At 34.9% G+C, this 12279-nt stretch overlaps 2 long non-coding RNA genes across 2 annotated transcripts; both read left to right on the top strand.

The window, feature by feature from the left end:
- The first annotated feature begins 3352 nt into the window (after positions 1 to 3352).
- Positions 3353 to 5895, top strand: LOC128285242 (uncharacterized). The gene is made up of 2 exons (XR_008275702.1): positions 3353 to 3437; positions 5617 to 5895. It is a non-coding gene; the product is annotated as an uncharacterized LOC128285242 (long non-coding RNA).
- Positions 5896 to 9510: 3615 nt separating this feature from the next.
- Positions 9511 to 12066, top strand: LOC128285692 (uncharacterized). The gene is made up of 2 exons (XR_008276230.1): positions 9511 to 9636; positions 11810 to 12066. It is a non-coding gene; the product is annotated as an uncharacterized LOC128285692 (long non-coding RNA).
- The last annotated feature ends 213 nt before the right edge of the window (positions 12067 to 12279 follow it).

Genomic DNA, 12279 nt, shown 5'->3' with positions numbered 1-12279 from the left:
GGTTCTATGCTCTGCTTTTGGTTCTAAAGTTTGGAGTTGGAGTTGCGCTGCTAAAAGTTTTGGTTGTTTTTAGAACAACCCTTATCCATGAGTTAGGTGGTTAAGTGTAATTTTGGGTAAATCAGTGTCAAGAATGAGCTTACTGGTTCACTGGTTAAGCATCTATCTATATTCTGTCTAGTTCTGAGTTCGAATCCCACCGTACGCATTAAGAAATATTTTTTTTTTTTACAAATGCCGGAAGGAGTGGTGGTTAACTTAAACATTCTATCATTCTTTTTATTTTTTTCTAAAATTTTAGTTCTCTATTTTCCGTTCTTCCCTCTTTTATTTTTCTTCTTACGAAAATTGATTTTTATGTGAATTGTAAATCTTAGTGCCTGTGAGGTTGATTCTGTGTCAGTTCCGTTGTGACTTTTTTTCGTTTGCAATTTCTGTTGTGTTAACATTTTTATGTCGAAACGAGATTTTGCTCATTTATTTGACATTCTGTTAAACACTCGATTGGTTACTTTGTTTAGGCAAGGATATAGCAAGAGACATTAATCCGCAATGTTAGTTTGATTTCTCTTGTTTCGTGCGAGGTGAGTGTGCGAATTGAAATAAAATTACGTTGAATCTTTTGACATGATCTTAACGGTAAATTAATTTTGCTAAATATAGAAATAGATGGTGTAATTGATTGTTGAATGATTAATTAGGTTCTGTTTAGTCTCCGTATTGTTTTCCCATCAAAACAAAATTAGATGCATACCGAAAACTTTAATTTTGCAAGTTTCGGGTCACCAAAAATAGTGGTTGTAGACACCACACATGCGTGTAACTAGGCCATGTGGTCTACACGGGTGTATGCCAGGCCATGTGATCGGCTATGTAACTCACTATTTATTGAACTGAGGCTACACGGGCAGGCACATCTGTGTGTGTCTAGGTTGCGTAACCCACTATTTACGGAAATAGAACAAACGGCCAAGAACACGGGCATGTTCCCAAGCCGTGTAACTCACAGTTTGTGGTATAAAAATCATACGGTCAGGGACACGAGTGTGTACCCAGGCCGTGTGAGTCACACGAGCAAGGACACGGGCCATGTAACTTATTGTTTATGCTTTAGAACTATACAGGCAAGTCACACAGGCATTGGACTAGGCCATGTGGCATGTGATTGGGGCTCAAAACCTATTTTCGAGGTCAGAAATGTTACCTAACACTAATACTAGCTTCTTCAATGCATAACTAATGAAAATTGATGATATTAGAACTGTTTGATGCTCTGAGATTGATCTGTGAACAACTTAGTTATAAGTACACTATAATGCTTATTCTGATATTGAGCTATCTTATTGATTGTGAAATGAATTGGAATAAATAAATAGATGATACAGGAACTTGTGTTTTGTATTGGCATGGGTTGGGATATTGTGAAGGAGGAAGAAATCTATTCTGAAATCGTGGCTATGCCACTATGATTATACATCTGATTCTGACGCTTGTCACATATTGAATTAGCAGTTGAGCTACATTTTAGTAAAAGTGTTAACAAACACTTTGAGGTGTGTAGGGTTGGTTGGGCATTGAATGTCCTTAATGGTGTATTGGGATGGCTGAAAATAATGTGTAGCAGGCGGTAATAGGAATATTGTATTTGAATCAGATTAGTATTGTATATGAACTGAAATTGCATATATTTACACATGTAAATGGTCTGCTTTGAATCTGAACTGAAATTACTCTTGTGTTGAACCGAATCTCTGAATTTGAGACTACGCTACAGTAAAAATTAATTGAATAAACTTCTTTTACGCACTGAGTTCACAGCTCACTCTATTGTTGCTTGGATTTTAGGTGGTTTGCAAACTTGAACGGGTCAGTGCCATAGAAGCTCGGTCGAACTATTAGCTTTCTCTAAACTATTTTAGTAGGAGCCTTGTTAAACTATAATAGGATGACTGTAGCAAATTATTTACTTAATTAATATTTGGATTGAACCTTATGTAAACCACGGTTTGGTATTATGATGTCTTGTGTGGTAGTTGATTTTACATGTGACTCTTGGAGCTTAGGCTGGACATCTAGGCTGGGTCTCGGATATTACACTTGGTTCCTCTACGGAGCTATCAAAACCCTTAAACTGTCCTCAAAACAAACATACTTTTTGTATTTAGATGCCACACTGCTTCTCGCGTAGTAGTTCTATCTAAAAAATTCAGCCTCATACTCGGCCACAGCCCTATCCCTTTGCGCGAAATTCACAAACTCACATCTGCGAGCATCCACATAACTTGCTCCCATATATTTTTCCTTCGAAAAGCAGTCTTGAAATACTCACAGTTAACCTTATCCAGCTGAATACCCTCCTCAACTGATAACCACCACTGATATGCCTCGTCATAAAGTAAAGAAACTTCACCCTTCAGTTTCTACTTGAAGTGAAGTCGATGTCATTCATTATTCTCTCTGTGGCCTCCAAACAGTATTTGGCCACAGTAGGGGCGACTTTAGTGACACCCCTAAATAGTTCAGCTCCACTGGACCAAATTCGTTTAGTTACTGACCCACGGTCCCTAGATCCAGAATGAGGTCCAGTGACCCTCTTCAAAACTCTCAACATGGCTTGGGACAATGCATCATCCCCAGCAGAGCGGCTATGAGACTAAGTTTCGGTAGCAAGTGAAACCGCTCGTATCCAAAGTTGGCATACTGCCCAAAGAGGAGGACTCAGCTTGAGTCCCTCTACGGCATCCACCATGCCCACAAATACCACGACCGCGAGTTCCATGAGCACTCATCATTTTTCAAGTATTATCTACATTACGAAATTTTATGCATCAGTTTCAGTGCTTATTAGCAAATGCTTTATTCTTTAAATTTTTATCAGAAGTTTCAAAAGTATTTCAGAAGACTCAGTTTCTAACTAAATCTGTATAGTTTTAGAAAATTCTAGCTACAGTATTTCTAAGTTTAGAAGTGTAACAGCCCGATTTTGGGCCTAGTCGGAACAATGGTTTCGGGAACACTATTCCGAGGCCAGAGAAAATTATTTTAGTATTATTTTATGTGTTATAATATAATTTTATAAGTGCATGTAAATTTTGGTAAGTTAATTTTAGCAATTTCTAATCCAATTTCGAAAAATGACTAAATCGCGTAAAAGGTAAAAGTTGTGTTTTAATACCTAAAGGTGTTAAATTGCCTTGTATCTTAAATTGGGGGTCTTTAAAGTGAAATTAGGCCATTGAAATTGTGATGGTCGGCCATGGGAGACAAAAAAAAATTGTAGTCAAAATTAGGTGAAGTTGGTTACCAATTTTGACTAGTTTTATTATTAACAAATTAAAAAGAAAAAGCTATCATTTTTCTCTTCTCCTCCACCGAAAATGGCAGAAAAGAAAGGGGTTTTGAAGCTCTGAAATATCAGCCACTTACATCCCTTGCTAGTAAGTGATTTTTAATGTCTTTCTTGATGATTTTTACATTTTTGGAACCCCTAAAGCATGAGCTTTCATATGAGGGGTCTATTTTGCAAAATGATGAAGAGTCTAGGGTTTTTCCATGAGATTAAATGTGTTGTTTGCTGTGTTTTTATGGAAGATTATGAGTCCTAGTTGTCTTATAAACAACTTTTGTGAAAGAAATTGCATGAAAATACCTTAAAAAGGGCTAGATTGCTAAGTTGTAAAATGAGTTGTAAATGTGTGAAATAGTTGAAATTATGAGTTGCTATAGTTATGAAAATGGTTCATCTAGACTCAAGGAGTAAAGAAATGTGATAAAAATTATTTTACGAGCCTAGGGGTAATTTGGTAATTTTGGCAAAATATAGGGGTAAAATTGTAAAAATTGCTCAAGTGTGTCAATGGACTAATTTGATCAGTACATTGTTTTAATAAGTTGAATGTGATATTTTAGATGATGAAAATCGAGATTTGGACCTAGAACGAAAAGAAATCGATTAATGGATAATTACGTCTTTTTTTACCTTTGTGGTATCGAGGTAAGTTCATATGTAAATGTTGGTAACATAGTTATTATTTTAAATGTTTTGATGTTATTTAAATGATATGATAATTATTATGAGATATTATACTTGTGATAATTGTTTGATAATATGTCAAATTATATGATATACTTGGAAAATGTGAAATACTACCTAGTATTGGTATCGGCATTCCGTAGAAGATGGTTGAGACACATGATTGGGAAAAAGGTCCCGTTGAACCTTAGGAATAGATTAGGATACAAGTGACATGTCACAGGAATATTTGGGCATCCGAGCTCGTTGAGTTGAGTTCGAGTTCACTTATGGATGCGAATGTTCGAACTCGTTGAGTTGAATCCGAGTTCGTGAGATGTAACTAGGCATCCGAGCTCGTTGAGTTGAGTCCGAGTTCACTTATGGATGCGAACGCCCGAGCTCGTTGAGTTGAGTCCGAGTTCACTTATGGGCGGGTTATATGGTAGCTTGGCTACATATGTGGCACTTATGTGCAAACTTTCCATGTATCCAAATTATATTCCGATGTGTTCAATGGGTAAAATTCTACTCAAATGGAGGAATACTCGAGATGAAAGGGACGTATTGATAAATGTTGTGAAATGGATACTTTGAACAGGTATGTACTTAACCCTCGAGTTGAAAACTCGACATAACAACAACATGGTAAGATGGTAAATGAAAATGTGATATGAATGTCTCGGTGATGATTATACAAATGATGTTGTATTAATTTTGTGAACAATGATCATGAATGAGTAATTTAGCCTTGACAGATTTGAGTTACTGCAGTAGTGTAACTTTGAAAATACACTAAAAATAGTGGAAAATGAGTTAGAGGCAGAATAAAATATGGGATTAAAGCTTAATGAGTCTATTTTCACATGAAAGAAACAGGGGAAGAAAAAGAATTCCATATTGTGTGATATTTGAATTATTGTGAAATAGGGTCTGAATGAATTTGAGATCCCCTGTTCTAACTTTATAAATTCACCAAAAATTGTACAAAAATTATTAAGAGTCATAAGTTACATGAATGGATTCCTTATTGAGTCTATTTTTAGGGGAAATAAACGTCATGGTTGTTGGAATTCTGTACAGGGAGAAATTCGGTTCGTAGTGCACAGGGGTCAGAGTGGTCATACCCTAAAACAGGGGAGACTTTAACTAATAAACTGTACTAATTGGCCCAACCAAAAATTCTAGAAAAAAATTAGTAAATAGAAATATGAGTCTAGTTTCAAGAGAAATAGACGAGAACATTATTCGAGTCTTGTACTATGAGATAATTGAACTTTAGTACAGAAGGGTCGGAACTATCAGATAGTGAATCAGGGGTAACTTTTAGGAATAAACTGTACTATTTGGCTTAACCAAAAATTCTGGAAATTTTATGGAAGAAAGGAAAATAAGTATAGTTTCATGAAAAATTAACGGAACTTAATTCGGAGTTTCGTAGCTCCAGATATAAATAATTTAGTGACTATTGCTCAGAAAGACAGCTTGTAGTGAACTTGAGAATATGTTGTAAACATTGATAAAATAAGTTAATGAGTTGCTTATTGTTTTCATATGAACTTACTAAGCGAAAGCTTACCTCCCTTCTTTCCCATGTTTCTTAGGGTTGCCAAGTTAGCTCGGGTTGGAGTTCGTCGGAGATATTATCACACTGTCAAGCTAACGCTATTGGTGTAGTGATTTCAAGTACTTTGAGTCTATGGCATGTATAGGAGTTTAAATATTAGAGTATGTGATATGACTTTGACCATATGTGTTGGCCTATTTTGATTATGGGATTGTAAATTCATTTTAATTATACATGCATGTGCTATGGTATTACGTGATGAGTTTATAATGATTATAGCATGAATGTGGTAAAGATGTGAGAAAAATCTATGATATCTATTGCATGTGAAATTACCATGGCCATGTCATGTTAGGAATGTTTAAGTGCCTAATTTTGCCATGTTGTATGCTATTGTATAAGTATGTGTGCATGTGTTGTGAGGGTGACAAAATGGCTTGGAAAATAGCCTTGTATTTGTCCAGGTTTTTGGACATGGGTTCGGGACACGGGCGTGTCCCTAGCACACGGAGGTGTGCTCTATTCCCACACGGGCGTATGAAGCCTTGATGTAAGAGATTTTTTAAGTTTTTCATGAGTTCTCGGTTGGGTCCCGAACCACTTCGGATGTATGTTTTGGGCCTCGTAAGCCCATATATGGGACAGATTGTATGTGAAAAGAAAAGTTTTTAATTATTTGAGATTTCATGGCCCTGTTTAGTATAGAAGTGTTAGTAAAAGTCAAGTAGCACCTTGAACCCCGTCCCGGCGTCGAATGCGGGCGAAGGGTGTTACATTTAGTGGTATCAGAGCATGGTTTAGTCGGTTCTCGGACTAACCTAGCGTAAGAGAGTCTAGCTATACATGCCATAGTATTACTCGTGATAGTGTGATATCTCCCGGCCCTAACAAAACTGTTGGTTAAGACAGGAATGAATTCCAACCGAGTAAATCTTGATAAAGATAAGAGTAAAGTTGAGATTATTGAATCATACTTGTGACATGCTGAAAATGGGAAAGGTATGAAAAGAAATTCATGATTTTCATATGAACTAGTATTCACTATGTGATACTCTTGAGTTAAAGAATATAAAATAGTGGAATGAAACAAAGTTAAGTTGTGAAAAGCTCTTTTATGCATGTTAGTATTCATACGATGTTAAATGTCCAACTTGATTTGACCAAGTGTTTATGAAAAGAAAGAAATTTGTTTGAAATGACGTAATGTATGTATGAATGCTTTTATTGCATGATTAATAATCAGTATATACATGATGTTGACATTTATGTCTAGATTAATGAATTCAAGATACAGCAATGTTATGCTTTATAATCTCAGTTAGAGAATCATAAATGTCACAATAGCATGAAAGTTGTAATGAAATATCAAATTGGGTGGAACGCAGGGAATGAGTACGATCGTTCACTAATGAATTGACGGAAAATACCATGGTTGGACCATGGCAATACATGAGATTTGTGAGCCAGTGTAAGACCATGTATGGAACATGGCATCGGCATTGAGACGAGAGCTAGTACAAGACCATAGTTGAACTATGGCATCAAGTAAACGATGTACTCAAAACCATGAGACGTTCTCCAATTTGATAAATATTGGCAAGTGATTAAGACTAAATATGGGAATTTGATAAGACATTAACGATAATTTGAGAAAAAGAAATGAAAGTTTGAATTGTGATAAATTCACTTATGTTTAGCTAATATTCGCATGAAATAAAGTTGCATGTATTACTAAGATATGTGAAAATGTGTTTATAACAAGTTGGAAATTTGAAATGTTTGAATCAATATGTGTAAAGCTATGTTGTTGTTGAATATGTATTTGCTTGAGAGTCAAAAGTTTAGAGGCTTTACAATCTTCGCCCCTTACCAGAATAGAGTTATACGATGAGATTCTCGAGAGATATGTTGCATAAGCTTACAAAAGTGAAACTAAAAAGGTATAATAATGGAATAGTATGGGATTAGTGAAGACAGAATTAGTTAGAGGAATAATGTCAGACTTGCACTGATGTTTAAGTATGTCGGATTCAATCAAATAAAAGTTATGGCTATCTTTCTCTTCTGAGTATTCTATGTTTTCCTCTATTCTGAGGAATACGTATGGTTATCTCTTTCGAGTGAGAATTCTATCATACGAGGATGCTAGTGACTGTGATATTAGATGAAAAGCTCTATTGGTCCAGTTAGTTGTGATTGACATTTTCCCCATCTCTTCAGATTTCTATTCTGATATATTGGAATGAAGTTGATAGAAAAAAAAATTATGATAGAAAAAAAAATCTATGTAAGATTATTCTGATGTTCTATTGATTATGGTTTATATATGCGAGAATTATATTGTCTCTGTTACGAGAAATTCTAGAGCGTACAGACAGTAGTTTCTTTCTGGTTTTCTCTAAGGGATTTTCCGGATCATCTATATTATTTTCTTCTGGATTATATTCTCGGATTTCTGATATAGTCTTTATATCTTGGAATTTCTTATATTGGCTTTTCTCTCGTTCTTGTTTCGAGAATTATCAAGCTTGGCTTATCTTTACGAGTAATCTTTGACTTGCGATATTAGAATCTGTTATGATTAAGCTTCTGGCTCGACCATAGAAGTGTGGGGATTTCAGTGTCGAGATTTCTTCAAAATTCCTGGGGTAAAGAATGGTTATTCTACAAAAGTAAATCTGAGTTATGTGCATTTAAGTTTATTCTCTGGTTCGAGAATACCGTTACGTGTTCCTTGGTAAGTAGTCGTACAGTCAGAAATGATGAGGTTTTATTCTTGAAAGCATGTTATGGAAACATATTAGTTGGATTTCTCTTGTTCGAGAGATGTTATAAGTATAGTTATCCTGATTAATAAAGAGACCACATCTATGAAGTTGGAATCATTTGATTCATGTTAGTAAAGTTTTTAAACAGTTGATGATCAGAGTATAGAAATGTGGCTATAAGTGGTAAATTAAACAAGTACAGCATGATTCAAATTTTAATTTGGAATTGCAAGGAAGATTTGATTTCTGGTTTCTGTTACTATTATTTCAGAGAAGATTAGGGTACTGAGAAAGTCCAGGCTATGCAGAGAATTGTGTACAGAGTTCACAGCAATTTTTTTTTTGTTTATTCTTCCAAAGGATATTAAATTGACTACTAGGTGAAGCCGATTATCAGATATGTTAAAGATTATAATTGTCAGTGCTGACATTGAAAGAGAAAATTGAGAAAGGATTAGTATGAATTTTGTATCGGGATGTCTCTCTCTTCTCCGGGAAATAAGAGATACCATATTGGATTTTGATAGATTGATGATAGTAGTCTGCATGACTATTCTGGTATATACAGAGGTATAGTTAGTTGGGTTTGGACAAGTTGTGCTTCTAAGCTTATAGTTCTTAGAATATCAGTTTTCAGTATTTCGAATTGAGCCGAGAATTTTATGGTAATTGTGGAAAGATTACGGAAATCCTGAGTATGAGTTTCAGCTGAGTTGTTTTGTAAGTTTTGAGAGAAAAATATAAGTGACTCGTGAAAGTAGAGAGCAACTTTTTCTGGTAAGATTTTCGGGGACGAAAATCCCTAAAGGGGGGGAAGAAATGTAACAGCCCGATTTTGGGCCTAGTCGGAACAATGGTTTCGGGAACACTATTCCGAGGCCAGAGAAAATTATTTTAGTATTATTTTATGTGTTATAATATAATTTTATAAGTGCATGTAAATTTTGGTAAGTTAATTTTAGCAATTTCTAGTCCAATTTCGAAAAATGACTAAATCGCGTAAAAGGTAAAAGTTGTGTTTTAATACCTAAAGGTGTTAAATTGCCTTGTATCTTAAATTGGGGGTCTTTAAAGTGAAATTAGGCCATTGAAATTGTGATGGTCGGCCATGGGAGACAAAAAAAAATTGTAGTCAAAATTAGGTGAAATTGGTCACCAATTTTGACTAGTTTTATTATTAACAAATTAAAAAGAAAAAGCTATCATTTTTCTCTTCTCCTCCACCGAAAATGGCAGAAAAGAAAGGGGTTTTGAAGCTCTGAAATATCAGCCACTTACATCCCTTGCTAGTAAGTAATTTTTAATGTCTTTCTTGATGATTTTTACATTTTTGGAACCCCTAAAGCATGAGCTTTCATATGAGGGGTCTATTTTGCAAAATGATGAAGAGTCTAGGGTTTTGCCATGAGATTAAATGTGTTGTTTGCTGTGTTTTTATGGAAGATTATGAGTCCTAGTTGTCTAATAAACAACTTTTGTGAAAGAAATTGCATGAAAACACCTTAAAAAGGGCTAGATTGCTAAGTTGTAAAATGAGTTGTAAATGTGTGAAATAGTTGAAATTATGAGTTGCTATAGTTATGAAAATGGTTCATCTAGCCTCAAGGAGTAAAGAAATGTGATAAAAATTATTTTACGAGCCTAGGGGTAATTTGGTAATTTTGGCAAAATATAGGGGTAAAATTGTAAAAATTGCTCAAGTGTGTCAATGGACTAATTTGATCAGTACATTGTTTTAATAAGTTGAATGTGATATTTTAGATGATGAAAATCGAGATTTAAACATAGAACGGAAAGAAATCGATTAATGGATAATTATGTCTTTTTTTACCTTATGGTATCGAGGTAAGTTCATATGTAAATGTTGGTAACATAGTTATTATTTTAAATGTTTTGATGTTATTTAAATGATATGATAATTATTATGAGATATTATACTTGTGATAATTGTTTGATAATATGTCAAATTATATGATATACTTGGAAAATGTGAAATACTACCGAGTATTGGTATCGGCATTCCGTAGAAGATGGTTGAGACACATGATTGGGAAAAAGGTCCCGTTGAACCTTAGGAATAGATTAGGATACAAGTGACATGTCACAGGAATATTTGGGCATCCGAGCTCGTTGAGTTGAGTCCGAGTTCACTTATGGATGCGAATGTTCAAACTCATTGAGTTGAGTCCGAGTTCGTGAGATGTAACTAGGCATCCGAGCTCGTTGAGTTGAGTCCGAGTTCACTTATGGATGCGAACGCTCGAGCTCGTTGAGTTGAGTCTGAGTTCACTTATGGGCGGGTTACATGGTAGCTTGGCTACATATGTAGCACTTATGTGCAAACTTTCCATGTATCCAAATTATATTCCGATGTGTTCAATGGGTAAAATTCTACTCAAATGGAGGAATACTCAAGATGAAAGGGACGTATTGATAAATGTTGTGAAATGGATACTTTGAACAGGTATGTACTTAACCCTTGGGTTGAAAACTCGACATAACAACATGGTAAGATGGTAAATGAAAATGTGATATGAATGTCTTGGTGATGATTATACAAATGATGTTGTATTAATTTTGTGAACAATGATCATGAATGAGTAATTTAGCCTTGACAGATTTGAGTTACTGCAGTAGTGTAACTTTGAAAATACACTAAAAATAGTGGAAAATGAGTTAGAGGCAGAATAAAATATGGGATTAAAGCTTAATGAGTCTATTTTCATGAAAGAAACAGGGGAAGAAAAAGAATTCCATATTGTGTGATATTTGAATTCTTGTGAAACAGGGTCTGAATGAATTCGAGATCCCCTGTTCTGACTTTAGAAATTCACCAAAAATTGTACAAAAATTATTAAGAGTCATAACTTACATGCATGGATTCCTTATTGAGTCTATTTTTAATGGAAATAAACGGCATGGTTGTTGGAATTCTGTACAGGGAGAAATTCGGTTTGTAGTGCACAGGGGTCAGAGTGGTCATACCCTGAAACAGGGGAGACTTTAACTAATAAACTGTACTAATTGGCCCAACCAAAAATTCTAGAAAAAAATTAGTAAATAGAAATATGAGTCTAGTTTCAAGAGAAATATACGAGAACATTATTCGAGTCTTGTACTATGAGATAATTGAACTTTAGTACAGAAGGGTCGGAACTATCAGACAGTGAATCAGGGGTAACTTTTAGGAATAAACTGTACTATTTGGCTTAACTAAAAATTCTGGAAATTTTATGGAAGAAAGGAAAATAAGTATAGTTTCATGGAAAATTAACAGAACTTAATTCGGAGTTTCGTAGCTCCAGATATAAATAATTTAGTGACTATTGCTCAGAAAGACAGCTTGTAGTGAACTTAAGAATATGTTGTAAACATTGATAAAACAAGTTAATGAATTGCTTATTGTTTTCATATGAACTTACTAAGCGAAAGCTTACCCCCCTTCTTTCCCATGTTTCCTAGGGTTGCCAGGTTAGCTCAGGTTGGAGTTCGTCGGAGATATTATTACACTGTCAAGCTAACGCTATTGGTGTAGTGATTTCAAGTACTTTGAGTTTATGGCATGTATAGGAGTTTAAATATTAGAGTATGTGATATGGCTTTGACCATATGTGTTGGCCTATTTTGATTATGGGATTGTAAATTCATTTTAATTATACATGCATGTGCTATAGTATTACGTGATGAGTTTATAATGATTATAGCATGAATGTGGTAAAGATGTGAGAGAACTCTATGATATCTATTGCATGTGAAATTACCATGGTCATGTCAGGTTAGGAATGTTTAAGTGCCTAATTTTGCCATGTTGTATGCTATTGTATAAGTATGTGTGCATGTGTTGTGAGGGTGACAAAATGGCTTGAAAAATAGCCTTGTATTTATCTAGGTTTTTGGACATGGGTTCGGGACACGGGCGTGTCCCTAGCACA

Source organism: Gossypium arboreum, chromosome 12 (genome assembly GCF_025698485.1).
Source record: "Gossypium arboreum isolate Shixiya-1 chromosome 12, ASM2569848v2, whole genome shotgun sequence".
Classification (NCBI taxonomy): domain Eukaryota; kingdom Viridiplantae; phylum Streptophyta; class Magnoliopsida; order Malvales; family Malvaceae; genus Gossypium; species Gossypium arboreum.
This window is presented reverse-complemented; position numbering and strand designations above follow the sequence as displayed.